The sequence below is a fragment of the Benincasa hispida genome, chromosome 7, assembly GCF_009727055.1.
Source record: "Benincasa hispida cultivar B227 chromosome 7, ASM972705v1, whole genome shotgun sequence".
NCBI lineage: Eukaryota > Viridiplantae > Streptophyta > Magnoliopsida > Cucurbitales > Cucurbitaceae > Benincasa > Benincasa hispida.
The window spans coordinates 12,721,587-12,737,646 of NC_052355.1; the positions used below are offsets into that span (position 1 = coordinate 12,721,587).

A 16,060-nucleotide genomic window follows, 5' to 3' on the forward strand; every position below is an offset into this window, starting at 1 on the left:
TATTTTGCTATAGTTGTAAAAATGAAAACTATTTTCATTTTATTTTTCAGTTACTAGAACTGAATTGAACCTCCCACTATCACACGAATTCGGAGAAAACTTCGGCCAATTATCTCATAACTGCCCAATTAATAAAATAATGAATATTAATCATATTATATTGTTAACCTATAGTTTGATATCATATATCAACTATAGTGTTTTCTCCACTACTTTGAAATAAATTCATATTTATATCTAATTTCCTCCAAAATAATGTATCTCATACATTTAGTCAATCATATCATATATAATTAACCAGTTCAATTATATCGTATAGAATGAAACTCCCTCTTGTCAATTTGAACATTTTAAACTGACCATAAAATGATTCTCAACTTGTATCCACGCTACCAAGAGGACCTTATGGACCTATGGCTCGAAGCTCGAACGTACATGAATAGTTGACTAAACTCTTTAGCTACAAGATCCACCATCTGTTAACTACCAAGATTCCACTGAAGACCAACAATTGAACTCTTCTAACCACATATATTTCTGTGTCCATTCAAATATAACCAATCATGAGTATTATAACATTCACAGATGCTCGTAAGTATAACTGGGCCAATTTACCCTTTTTTCCCTATAGTTACATCCTACTCCTTAAGTACCACTGATCCATCTAATGAACAATATAACATAGTCCAACTATGTGTGAACACCTCTTGGGCCATGAGAAGGTGTGTGGGCACTACATCGTTCAAGTCCTAGAACCAAGCCCCTTAAGGGAGCTATCTATCTACTTACCCCTACTTCGGGGAAGGAGTGAATTCCATCTTGTGTAGCTGAGTTCCTAGCAATCAGATGAATCCCCAAAGTGGTAGATTTGAGTCGGCGATCTAGCCACTCACAACTATGCAAATCAAAGGACCGTCCTCAATGGCAGAAGTTATCAACTCACTCAGGATTGAGGTCACGTTACCTATGGTCATCCTAATGAAGTGAAGTCTCTATCATGAACGGTGTTATATAACGAGATGTTAACACTTCGTGGTCAGGTCTTATACAAAATCTTTGTATAGGACACCCCCGCTTGCATGTCCCCTACACGAATGATCAGGATCAAACCATCTGTGATAAGTCACAACACTTGTAGCTATTCCACAAAGTAGGCCGCATCCGTAGCATTACCAGGATAAGGTTTCCCTCCTATATCCATATACTACAGACCATTTTGGTTATCACTTAAGACATGATCCACTTGTATGTCACCACATACTTAAGTTAAAAACTCCAAATATTAACCATTGGCCCTAAATCACCCGACTGCTCGACCTTCTTGAAAATCTTTTAATTTCCAGCTCGATTCCTTTGGAGTTTCCTTTCATAAGCCCTACGTCATCAACTAACTCACCAAACTCTCTGATGGATTTGGAATCATCTCAATAAGACAAGTAGAATTCTCAAACCGTGCTTCTGAAGTCAGTTTCTCTTTTTATACTCGAGTTTGCATGCTTTACTTTAACTATTAAGCTACCAACTCATCCCTTAAGTCGGATTAACTTATCTAAACATGACAGTTGGCCACCTTAACTTGTGATTAAGTTGATTGCCTTCCCTTGGTCATCAACGCAAGGCCTACAATCTTCACCATCACATGCTACCCCTTTGGCCACAGGCTTTCTTGTCCAACGCCTACTCTTCCTTTGCCATGGCCTTACTTTGAGCATTGCATAGCCTTAACCAATGTATGGCTCAACCTCATCACACTACCCACTGGGCACTCACTAACCACAATCTCCTTTATAGAGGAGGGAATTCTCTTTAGACTTCTCCTTAAAATTTTTATTAATTTACAACGATTAGTGAGGAATTATGATCAAATTTTTTTAAATGTGAAGGGATACAAATAAAAATATAGTTGAATTATACTCGTTTGGATAGAAATTATAATCAACATAGACAAAGGAAAGGCTTTACGTTTTAAGCTAGATAATTGAATCTAGTGTTTACCTCAAATGTAATGTAATCTTTTAATAAATAATGAACATAATACATAAAATATAATTAATCTACTAAAAGAACACCAATAATATTAAATAAAAAAACATCGCTGCCTGAGAGATTTGAACTCTCGCGGGAAAACCCCATGTACTTAGCAGGCACACACCTTAACCACTCGGCCAAAGCAACATTTTTCCATCTTAAGTCTATTATTTCTTTTGATTTAATTAAATTTAACTAATTTATTATAAACTTTAAAGACATTTTATCTTAATTGATAGCAAGTAATTAATTTAATTTTTATAGCACAATTTGTAACGGAATATTGTTTTAAATGATAAAACTACTGAAAATATTTTCAAATATAGCAAAATGTCGAAGTCTATCGGTAGTTATCAGTGATAGATGATAGTAGTCTATCAGAGTCTAACACTTATAGCAGTGACATTTTGCTATAGTTATAAATATTTTGATTCATATTACTATATTTGCAAACAACTCATTCGTAAATTTAGAAAGTCAAGAATTAACAGAGTAGTAAAAAATTCTTGTTCTAGCCTTCTCCCTTTTTAATATTCTAGTGGGAAGATGACACGTGCAACACATGTAGCTTAAAATGTTAATGACATAGTTTTTATGATAAAATTTAAATTTTGATTGTTATTTTTCATTTAGTTTAATTAGTAAATGGTTGCTTTGAAATGAAATTAATCAAAGAAATAGTATCTAAAACTATATATTTCTTGTTTAAGTTTATTTACAAATGAATACCAAAGACGTTGGATGTGGTAAAAAAATTCGTGACATACTTTTTAATAGAGAAATAAGATTTTTGGATTTAGAATCATCGCAATAACACAAGTAGAATTCTCAAACCGTGCTTCTGAAGTCAATCCCTCATTTTATTGTTTGAAAGATTTTAAGTTGAGACATTTTTGTGATAGAAGCAATATTTAGACATTTTGAAAATTAAACATTTGTCCAGCCTCCCTTTTATTTTTTAGTCATTTGTTGTGTTTGTGGTATGCGTTTGAAATTTTGAAAGGAGGATATGTTTTGGGCTACATAGATTTTTATGGATCTAATTTGTTTCTTTTGTAGTTTTATTATAAAAAAAATAATAATAATCATATTTATTTTCAAGATTGTAGGAAAATTTCACCAAACGACCCAAAAACTAAAAACTTTTCTATGAATGATCTCTTCCTAAAAACTTATCTATGACTGACCGTTTGTCTATGCAAAACACTAATTTTAACCCCAATTTTAAAAAATCTTCAGACTACGCCAATACGAATACTTTACCAAGGGATTGTTCACATTCTTTTCACTTACCTCTCTCATTGTGCGATTTTGGTCTCAGGTTTCTCCCGTTCTCTTTTCGTCATCTGTGATCTTCATTCGAGCACTTGGCCAACTTCTCATCAGTCATTTCTACACATTTTTCATCATTGACGTGATCTGAAAGGTATGTGACTCTTCTCCTTGAATGCATGTTGATATTCGAGCTTTAACAAGTGTTTAGAGTTCACACAATTTATTGAAATTGATCGCCCATTTTTATATGAACATTCGTGCCTACTTTTGTTAAACGGTCTCCCAACTTTTGTTAAATGATCGCGTTTTCGTTCATAATTGATGTTGAATTAAAGTTAGGGGAGAATTTAGTATTTTCTAAATGATCGGTTAGAGAAACTTAGACGATCCTTTAGATAAAGATGGGTGATCGTTTAGTTTTTGGTTACGCGATTGTTTAGTTCTTTGTTAGGCGATCGTTAGTCTTTTGTTACGCGAATATTTAGTTTTTTGTTATGCAATCGTTTTTTTTAAGGCAATCATTTTGTTTTTTGTTATGCTATTGTTTAATTTTTGGTTACGCAATCGTTTAGTTCTTTGTTAGGTCCTCATTTAGTTTTTTGTAACTCGATCGTTTAATTTTTTTTCAAGTGATCTTTTTCGTTTTTTCAGGCAATCATTTACTTATTGTTGTAATGTATATGTTTGTTATAGATTAATAAGATGGTCGTCTCTACTTTGACATATTTTTCGAGCTAATGAGAATGTATAGGAAATTGACCTTTGGTCAACTGTTGGACATAAATCTTGTATTTAATTTACAACTTTTTCACCATTTTTTATTAAGGAGGTAACAGATGCAGACCCAGACGTTATATCATTCAACATACTAGGGAAGAAGGTAACTTTCTCCCAAGACGATTTTAGTTTGAGAACTGGGTCATGGCTAACCAAGGAACTAGTAGAAAGAGAAACAAATGATGAGAGGCCGCGACAACTCATTTTTTTACCGAAGCACCCAAATGATAAAGATAGTTTTTGCAAGGATGTGGAGACTTTTGGTGTTGATGCCCTAAATCTTGTGTCTTATAGTTTATCATTGTATTTGTTTGAATAATTTATTTATCTAATGAAATAAGAGGTATTTTATTCGACATTTAGTTGCATTTAACCTACAAAAACCAATAAACTAAGATCCAAGGTTATCAACTGTAACTTAATCATGTGTACGGAGATATACAAGTGGATCATGTTTAAGTGGTAACCTAAATGGTCTATAGTAGATAGATAAAATTGGATACCTTATCCTAGTGAAGCTACAAATATGACCCATATTATTGTAAAGTGCTATAAATGATCTAATCTTGATCATTCACATCGAGGCATATGAGCAGGGGTATTCTATATAAAGAGTTTGTATAAGATCGGACCACGAAATGAATAGTCTCTCTATATAACACCGTTGCTAGAAAAAACTTACATTTTACCAGGATGACCATAGGTGATTTGACCTGAATCCTAAATGAGTTGTGAAATCCTGCCTATGAAGGCGGTCCTTTGATTTGTATGGGTAAGAGTGACCAGATTCACCGACTCAATAAGCCTACTATTTTGAGGATTCTTCTGTTTAAGGACACAACTACACAAGAAGAAATTCACTTCTTCTTTTCTGATAGGGTAAGTAGAGAAATAGCTCCCTTAATGACTAATTTTGAGGCTTGAACAATATGACACCACATCCTCTCCTATCCTAAAAGGGGTTCGATCATAATGGACTATAACTAATGTTCATTCGAGAGGTCGGTGATAGGAATTAGATGTAACTACAAGGACAAAATGATAATTTTGACCCAATTGTAGTTACGAGCAATTGGTGAAGGACCAACGTACTGTTGATTGGTTATATCCAATGGACACAGAAAATATATCTGTAGTACGAAGACTGTAGTGGTTGGTCATTAGTGTAGTGATCGGCAGTTAATCGAAGTTTATTAATTTAATTCACGAATTTAGTTAATTAATCAAGTACCATTGGAACTTCATTCTATAGGCCCATAATGTCAACTCATTAGCTCAATTGGGATTAATAAGAATCAAATTAATTTTGGATTAATTTAAATAATTCAAATTAATTAAAGGGAAGTAATTATATAAGATATAATTAATGAAATGTATGTGATACATTATAATATAAAATTTAGTTTGAGAGAAATAAATATTTGAATATGATTCAAATATTAATTATATGAATGAGATTCATATAAATACTATAAGTTAGAATTAATGTGAATATGATTCATATTAATTCTATAGGTTATTTGAGAGATTAATAAATTATAGGTTATATTATATGTGATATAAAAACTATAGGTATCGTTTAATTATATTAAAGTTGGTTTAATATAATTATATATATTAGCTAGTGAGAAATTATTTCAAATGGTAAAACTGTTGAAAATATTTACCTTTATAGCAAAATTTTAGAATTATCAATGATAGACGTTGATAAAGACTGATAGACTTCAATCAGTGTCTATCGGCGTCTATCAGCATCTATCATTAATAGTTCTAAAATTTTGCTATATTTTGTAAATATTTTGGTTAATTTTTCTATATTTAAAACAATCCTTAGTTAGTTATTATTTGAAATTTATATTTCAAATAATTGAAAGGGAGTTATTTTTAACTCCCCTTCTCGTCCCCTTTAATCTCCTTAAAAAAATACGTGAAGTTTGTTACACAAGTGACAAAGAACGTTTTTTTTTATCATCTTCTTCCTTGAGATTCTCTTGATTTTAGAAAACTCTCTGTGATTTTTTTCTCTATAATTCTCTCAAACAAAAACTCCTTCCTCCCTCACTAAAATTAATCACGGAAACCTTTACCTCTCAGCGATTTTCATCCTTGAGAATAATAGGGAAGAACTCTTGGTGTGTCCATTCTTGTTGCTATGATCGTGTGTTTATGAGTTCAAGGTAGATTTTGAATTGTTCGTGCAGTACACCGGGAGAGGATTCGTGAAGAACTAGGTCGTCAAAGGTAAGTATTCTTAATCCCTTCTTCCACTCCAATTGTTGAATAGCATGCTTAATTAATCATGAAAGCCCTCACCTTTCAACGATTCTCATCCTTGAGAATAACGGGGATGATCTCCTGGTAGTGTCCGTTCTTGTTGCTACGATCATGTGTTCGTGAGTTCAAGGAAGAGTTTGAATTGTTCGTGCAGTACATTGGGAAAGGGTTCGTGAAGAACTAGGTTTTCAAAGGTAAGTACTCTTAATCCATTCTTCCACTCTAATTGTTGAAAAGCATGCTTAATTAGGTCTATTTAATCCTAGTTTTTGTCCTCTGCATTATTCATGTTTTGTAAATTTAAAACTGGGGCACGATCTTTCTGCTATAGGTAGTCACCTACTCTTTCAATTGGTACCAGAGCTAGGTTGAGTCCTGTTGAGTTTTATTTCCTAAAACTCGTGGTTTGTAAACAATAAACATATTCTATTTTGCAATAAAGTTGTTACTGAGGTTTATTCAGTAAAGATGTTATTGAAAATGTGAATTGCGTTTAAGAACCCTAAATCCAATAAACTTAGAACCCCTGGGCTATAGCATGAATTCTTGAACAAAGAGCCTCACCCTCTCATTAGCTCGTCATGGTAGTTGGACCACAGACCAATTGTTCATTAGAGAATCAGTGGGACTTAAGAAATAAGATGTAATTACAGGGGTAAAACGATAATTTTGACCATGAAAGAAATCGAACACGAGGATTTCTATGATCAGTGGAAAGATCATTCCAAATTACAATCATATGTAAACTTTACAATTACAATCTCAAACACAAACATATGGTTATGCATTTAAATACAGAAATTACAACATGTTCTACAAATGATCAAGGAGAAGAGTAACACACCTTTGTCAACTAACCACAATGCTCCTTGATCACGAACGCTCGATCACAGGAACATCTAAACGCTCGTCCAACACGACTGCTACACTGCACGATCACCGCGCACTCGAACTCAGAGATCGCCTCGGTCACGAACACCCCAACAACACGAACGGCCTCCACAGAACCTCAACAGTGTCGAGTTGAGTATGACACCACCAAGAAGGCTACCTTGGTATTCTCGGTGTGAGAATCTAGAGGGTGGGCTCTATGTAGACTTGATTTGAGGCAGAAAGCAAGAGGAAACACAATTGTGTAAACGATTGAGCAAGTGGGAGATGGAAAGAACCTATATAGGTCGATGCCCAATCATTTAGGAAAAGCTAAGTGACCATCTAGCAAAAGCTATGTGATCGTTTAGCTCATTGCTTAGCTGAGTGTCTGTCACTTACAAACACACCACGATCATTTAGCTAACTCCAAGTTGTCGCTTAGTAAATCCAATTTACTTAACAACTATCGTGAGAATATTTCCGAGAGAGGAAATCTCAAATCAACAATTTTCAACATTACTAAAATTAGGAAAACATTTTTCCTTTTACCATGAAACCACCAATAACCTCCCACTCAATTGGTTATTATAGTAAAAGAGTTAATTATCCAGTAATTAATATTATTATAAATATAAATGATAACCAACTTACCATACTATATTTATAATCTATAGTTTTAATATTTCATCTCATGAAACATATAAACCATAGCTCTTTTTCTATTCCATGGTAGTTAATGTAAATCTCTTTTATATTAATCCTCAACTAGATATATCTCATACATCATACCGATCATATCATATATAATCGAATTATCTTTTGTCAATTTTAACATTTCAAATCAACACCAAGAACTAATCCTTAACTGAATCCATTGAGCTACCAAGTGGATCTTATGGACCTGTAGCTCGAAGCTCCAACAGTACGTGAATAACTAACTAAACTCTTTAGTCACAGGATCCACCATCTGTTAACTGCTAGGCACTCCACTAAAGACCAACAGCTGAACCCTCCTTACCACAGATATATTATGTGTTCATCTTTACCAATCAACAGTGCAACAACCCTTCATAGATCGCTCGCAAGTACAGCTCGGCCAATAACCATTATGCCCCTATAGTTATATCTAACTTTTTAAATACCACTGATTCCTCTAATGAACATAAGTTATAGTCCTACTATGATTGAGTCCTATCTTCCAAAGAGAATTTGTGGCCACTATGTTGAAGCCTCGAAATCAGCCTTAAGGGAGCAATCTCTCTACTTACCCCTACTTCGGGGAAGGAGTGAATTTCATCCTCTGTATTGAGTTCCCAGCTCCCAAATCTTACAAGTCCCCAAAAAGGTAGGCATGTTGAGTTGGAAATCTGGCCACTCTCACCCATACTAATCAAAAGACTGCCCTCAAATGCAGGAGTTCCTAAAACACTCAGTATTGAGGTCATGTCACCTATGGCCATTTAGGTGAGATGTAAGTCTCTAGTATCAACGGCGTTATATACAGAGTCTAGTCATCTCGTGGTCTGGTCTTATACAAACTCTTTGTATAGGACACCCCCGCTCGCACATCTCCACATGAATGGTCAGGATCTACCATCTGTAGTAGTTTACAATACTTGAACACCTCTACAAAGTGGGTCGTATTTGTAGTGTCATCAGGATCAAGTATCCCACCTTAATCTTTATACTACAGACCTATTTAGGTTATCACTTAAGGCATGATCCACTTGTATATCACATATACATGCTTAAGTAAAATAACCATGGAGCTTTGTTTATTGGATATGAGTAAATGCCAGAATGAAATAACAGTTATTTTATTCATAAAACAATGTGTACCATTACAAACAATGAGACTTCGGGAGAACTAGGACACAAATCCCAACAGATCCAACTGTAATTATTAACAACCTATGAAGGATCGACTTACTAATCATGATTATATTGAGTGGATAGAAATATAACTACAGTGAGGATAGTGAAGCTACTGGTCTATAGTGGAGTGTCTCGATAGTTAACGAATGTTTGTTAGTTAGGTTAAAAAGTTTAGCTAGTGAATCTCAGATTGTTGAAGTTCATGATCTGTAGGTCCATTAGGTCCCCCTACTGGCTCATATCGGACTAAACCCTGGAATAGTGTGTTGAGAGAATTTGAATTGTTCAAATTCAGCTTAGGGAGTAAGCGTTAATTATATTCAATATACTTAATGTTTTATCATTTGATGGTCAATTAAACATGGAGATTTGAAAATATTTAAATATGATTTAAATTTGATACGTGAATAGGGATTCATGATCGGGATATTATTATTAATTTTATATATGATATTATATTAATATTATTAATTAATTATTCAAAATTAATTTTATTTAGAATTAATTATTAGNTTAATTATTAGAATTATTTTTATTTAAAATTAGTTTAAAATTAATTTTCATTTAATTTTTTTAAAATTTTGGAAATTCAAAGAAAAATGGAGTCAGTGGATTTTTCCCATTTTTCTCCTCCTTAAAACACCTCAAATCCCAGTTAATTATGCCTGAATTTGTTATCACTTTTAGGTAAATTTGTGATGCATGATCTCTTCTTTAAATAGAAGAAGAATTGCTAGATTAGAGCTCTCTTGGGAAGCTATTTTTCCCTCTCCTAAATTTATAGCTCCAACTCTCTCAAACTCTATTTTTCCATCAAATTCATTACAAATTTGGATCCCACATTCCATTTTAAGGCTGCAAAATAGCGAGGAAGATCTAACGATGGTCCACGAAGTGTTCATGATAAAAATACAACCAGACGATTGCTTCAATTTTGAGCTACATCAAGCTTTGCCTCACAAACTCTATTTTGCAGTTCTAAACAAGCATGTTTAATCCTTAAAATTAATGTAATTAGAGTTCTTTACATCCAAATCACTTCTGCTTGCATGTTCCTAACTCCTTCATCTGGTATCAGAACATGTTTCAAGCACTTAATTCACATTAATTTAAGTTTGTTAGGTGAAATTTCATGAGAGGAATGTGTTGGTTGCTAAAATTGGATATATTACGATTTTGGCATTGAATGGCAAGTAGGTGTGAGTTAAAAAAAAGTCTTAGCTGACACAAGCATCCCTTATTCATGCAACTTAATCTACAATTATGCAAAGCCGCCATGTAGAAATTGCAATCAAGAACCCAATAAAAATTTATTTGTCTGATAAATTTATTAAATTCTATTAAAAATAAATCGAATCAGACTCAAGAGTTCATAGATATCAGAATTATCAATTAAACATCCTTTTTAAATGAAACTTAACACAACTACTAAATCCAAGAAAAAGGGGTTACCTAGCCTTGCATGTTCTTCGGATCAGCTACAATTATTCAAGAATTGAAAGTAACAATGAAAAAGAATGAAAATAATGAAGAACGAATGATGATTTTTGGTGTAAGAACTTCAGAAAAACGACCCAGTTGCGGCTCCAATGTGTTCTGCCCTAAGCAGAAATGTGAAGGACCTTTATAGGCTAATCGTACCATAGCGACGCTCACTTGCACACACACGGAGCGAGATTTTTCACCAAAGTTCATAGCATTGCAACGCTATTGAGTAGCATTGCAATGCTGCCCTCAAGGGCAGTTTGGTGATTTTTTGTCTTCCTTCAACATGGTGCATCCAACTCCCATTTTTCCTTCTTTTTGGCTTGTTTTTCACCTGGATGAATCATTTGCCCCTCGGGATCAATTCACCTACAAATTAGACATTTTAAGCATAAGAATTATTCAGTATGACAGATTTAAGGACATAATATTAACTCTTTTTTAGAGCTAACAAACGCCCCCAACTTAGCTCTTGATCATACCGAGCAAGGTCAAAACATAAAATCATACAATCAACACAGTATTTTTCACTCTATTTAATGGTCCCGAACTCAAGTCTTAATAGTCTTTCAAGCTATGCAATTAATTACATAACAAATCAATTCAAACACTCAGTTGAGACTCATTGTAAAAGATTCTTTTGCAATCAAGATCATGTAAGACTGAATACCAAGGCGTTGGAATTTTTTTAAAAATCGATGAAAGCCTAAAATAGTTTTATGCAACTCCCATTTCATTTTCTCTCTACTCTGGCTCAGTTATCGGTTTAAAACATACAATTCTTGCAAAACAGAGAGCAAAACCTAATCAAGAGTGCCTAAAATTGACACACAAAAAACTTAAAAGGCATCGATTTTACCTAGAGGGCTAGCTTTCACACTCAACCGTCGGGAACCAACTATTTTCTCGTAGGGCCCTCACTAAACACGGCGGAGGTAACTCTTTCTCCTCTATCCATGCACACACAACATATATTTTTTTATAGGCAAGCTGAAAATTGCCTCATTTTTATAAAAATTTTCTCAGTTTTTTTTTTTACTTTCTACATCATTTATCAACTCTCCCTTTTTTTATCTCTCTCATTTTTTTTCTTAATAGCCTACACACTAGGCCACTTTTTTTTTCCCTCTCAGTGCCTAACTTTTCTCCAAAGCACTAAGGGTTACACCTAAACCAAAAATGGGCCTTTCAAAGTGATAATGAAAGAATTTCCCTTAACTTGATTCTAAGATTCTTAAAGATTAAAAAAAATTTCAACTTGGCCAGGTACATTATGCATGGGGTTTTCATGAAAAGCTTTTTAAAATGAGCTCAAAATTGCGAAAGAATTTCCCTTCCTAAAGGCATAAAACTTGGTGAGTGCATCATTGACCTTTCATCGAAAAGAAATGCAAAACAGAGCGAACAATTCGTACATGCACACCAAACATCCAAACATACGTCATCTCATAAATTCTTTTTTCAAATTTTCTGTCAATCAATAAAAAATTTAGATCACAAAAACTTAGCTCAAATGATTAAGGCTATCCAGAGATAACAAATATAAAAGAACCAATTTATTCATAAAAAAAAAATTCATTATTTGTATCCCATCTATATCAAGAATTCAACCACCCTAAAAAAACTGAAGTATATATGTGAAACCCAGATTTCCATTATTCCTTACTTAAGCAGGTGATTAAAGAAATTAACTAAGTAAAAGTTAAATCCTATGTTGAAGAAAAGGAAATTTCTAAGTGTTGAATAGATTTTTCTTGAGTGGCTATGAGTTAAGCTTAATCCCTGAAAATTTGGCTAAGTATAGAATGTTGTGTGGGATGCGTTGGAAGGAGGGAAAATTTGGAAATTTGGCTAAGTATAGAATGTTGTGTGGGATGTGTGGGAAGGGACCAATGACGTGGAAGAAGTTGTGTTGATGCGTTGGAATGGACAATGCATTGGAAGAAGTTGTGTTGATGCGTTGGAAAAGTTTGTGGACGCATATGAAGGATGAACTCATGGAGGATGTCATTCGGACATGTGGCTTGTTAGGAAGAATTCTTAAGCCTTAAGTAAAAGAGGTGGTAGCAAAAGAAGACATACAAAGGTAAGGGTATGCGTTGGTGAAAGGAGAAGATGACACCTTGGCTTACACTGATGTAAGAATGCGTCGATGGTGTGAGGAAAAGACACTTGGACATGCGGTCAAGTAAGAGGTGTCGGTCGTGGAGCAATCTTGGACGCCTATAAATAGGGCCAAGGATTTCAGATGAGAGCTCAAATTCTCTTCAAAGGACATAAAGAAGAGTGTGTGAGGACTAATTAGGAGTTCTCCCAGAATACTCGTGCATTTGATGAGATTACAAAGCCATCTGAAAGCTAAAAGAGTCTAATTTTCATGGTAGGGCTGCCAGAGAATAAGCTTCAAGGAATTGGGCTAGAGAATGAGGAAAATGCAGAAGGGTCGAGCTATCGTGTAAGCTGAGCCAGTCTTAATATTTTGATGATTCCGGCCAAACCATGAGAAGTTATGAGCTAATATTTTATGCTAAGCTTCCTGAGACAGTTTAGAACATGTTAACATGAGGAAGTATCTCAAAATAAGGTTTAGAACTATGAGTAATCTAAGATGTAAGTTGAATCTGGATTCTAGAGGTGAAAAGGGAGCTACTAGAAAAGCTCCTAAGCAATCAAGGTGAGTGTTTATTTAGTTTTATGCGTTAATATATGAATAAATGCATATGTAAGTGCCAAATGCATGCTTATGATGTTTATGTTGTTGCTATGATATTGTTTCTATGAAAATTGAGATTATACCCAGATTACATAAGTTAGCATGCTTAACAAAAGGTGCTTGGCGGGAAAATATAGTTGGCCTCGGTCGGTGGGAAATAATAGTCGGTGACGACCAACAGGAAATATAGTCAAGTACCTAAGCATGACTAGCGGGAAAAGAATTATTGATGTGCACATTGGCGGGAGAAGTGGGTTATAGGAAAGTTTCCATAAAAAGTTATGATTGATAATGTGTTCATGATATGAGTATGCCACGTATAGCATGGAACTGGAGGTTGATAATTGAATGAATGTACATATGATCATGCATAAGTAATACTGGAATTGTGATTATGTGATTGATTTCCGAAAAATATGATTTTTAAAGTGATTATTATTCTAAAAGAACCACTCATTGGGCTTAGTAGCTCACACTCTTTCAAATGTTTTCTTATACCCCCCCCCCCCCCCAGGTAGCGAAAGGTGAGGAAAGTTACCAGGTATTGCCAAGGTCAAGGTCTGCCACGTGCCACAGTTACACTTCTTGAGAGTTTTATAGTTGGTTGTTGTTGTAAACTTGTATTTAAGTCTTGGAGTTGTAAGAACATCACATTGTTGTAATGAAATGGGCCTACTTAATCAATTGATTATTCAATTTGTACATTGGTATCAGAGTTATTTTCACAAGAGTTATTAGGCAGTAAGTGTCAACCAAAAGGTTGATAACTACTGCCAGTCACACCCTTTTCCCAGGCTCGGAGGGTGGTCTAGGGTGGGGTGTGACAATATATGCAAAAGACAAGAGAAATGCATGCTTCGCACCCACTCCCAATTTAAAAAGAATACATTGTCCTCAATGTATCACAAAACAAAATCATGAAAAATGACAAATAGAGGGAAAGGGAACAAAAAAACACCCTTGGATTTGGATGTAAGCATGAATTTGGGGCTAACCACCTAACAAAGCCAAAAATACCTTGTATTAAATAAAATATCAAAATTCATTCAGTTATTGCCTTTTTTTTCCATAGAATTTCAAAATAAGAAAAATAAAAATCATGACTGAAATGATAAAGAAAGAAAGAAAGCAAGTAAATTATTATTGCCTGATTGCCTCCAAAAAGCGTAAATTCTAATCATCATTTGCTCGACGTTGGGTGAAGATGGGCTATAGTGTACGAGGGTGAGGTTAAAGCCAAGCTCAAGCGAGCAAGGTTTACTTCCCCTTCATTAAAAATTTTAAGTCAGTGCCCATTCACCTTAAACTCCTTCCTTATCTCTAAGCTCCTAATTTCCACTGCACCATTGGGAAAAATGTTAACAATTTCAAATTGTCCCAGCCACTTAGACTTAAGCTTACCTGGCATGAGCTAGAGGCATGAATTTAAAAGAAAAACCTTTTGGCCAACCCTCAAGTCCTTCTGCATGAGACTTTTCTTATGGATTAGTTTGGGTTTTACCTTGTAAGTCCCAGAGTTCTCATAAGCTTGAAGTCTTAACTCTTCCAATTCTTGCAATTCAAGAAGTCTTTCTTCACCAGCTTGGGCTAAGTTCATATTACACTATTTCACCACCCAGTGGGCTTTGTGCTCGATCTCAATCAGTAAGTGGCACACCTTGCCATAACAAGTTTAAAGGGCATCGTCCCATTGGGAGTTTTATAAGCTATCTGATATGCCCAAAGAGCATCGTCGAGGTGCGAGCTCCAATCCTTCCTCTTAAGATTGGCAGTCTTTTCCATAATAATTTTACTTCTCAATTGGATATCTCGGCCACACTCGGTGATGGACACCATACTTTCTCAAAAGAGCTTCAATGGTTTGGTTGCAGAAGTGGGAACTTTGGTCACTAATTATAGCTCGTGGGATGTCAAACCTAGAAAATATGCTAGCTTTCAAAAATCCTGAAACAACAGCTACATTGTTAGTCCTAGTGGGGATAGCCTTGACCCATTTCGACACATAATCAACAACTAACAGAATGTACAAATATCCATAAGAAGAGGGAAATGGGCTCATAAAATCCACGCCCCAATAATAAAAAATCTTATAGACCAAAATCAAGTTTAAAGGCATTTTGTTCTTCCTATAAAGTGAACTTTACCTTTAACATTTCTCACAAGATTTATAGTAGGCATAACTATCAGCAAACAGAGAGTTCTAGAACAAACTACTATCTAAGACCTTCCTAGAAGTTTTTTCAGGACTAAAATGGCCACCACACACTAGCTCATGACAGAATGATAATACTGACTCAAATTCATCTTCTGGAATACACCTTCTAACGATTTGGTCAAAGCAAATCTTCCAAAAGGTGAGGTGGGTCCCAAACGAAGTATTTAGAGTTACTATGCAGCTTAGTTCTCCTAGAAGAAGGCATGTCATAAGGGAACTTACCAGTCACGAGGAAATTTACCATGTCAGCATACCATGGTATAGAAGCGATCACCTGGAACAAGTGCTCATCAGGGAAGTCCTCTCGTACTTGTGTTGGATTTTCCTCCTACATTATCCTTCTCAGATGATCTGCTATTGAGTTTTCTGCTCCCCTCTTATCCTTAATCGTCAAATTGAATTCTTGAAGGAGAAGAATCCATCGAACAAGTCGAGGTCTAGACTTCTTCTTGGTGATAAGGTACTTGAGAGCACAATGGTCAGTATAAATCGTTACAGGAAAACCCAGAATACAAGAATGAAATTTTTCTAAAGCGAAAACAATA

At 34.7% G+C, this 16,060-nt stretch overlaps 1 non-coding gene across 1 annotated transcript; it reads right to left on the reverse strand.

The window, feature by feature from the left end:
- Positions 1–2,093: 2,093 nt before the first annotated feature.
- On the reverse strand, positions 2,094–2,175 carry TRNAS-GCU. The gene has a single exon. It is a non-coding gene; the product is annotated as a tRNA-Ser (tRNA).
- Between the last annotated feature and the right edge of the window lie 13,885 nt (positions 2,176–16,060).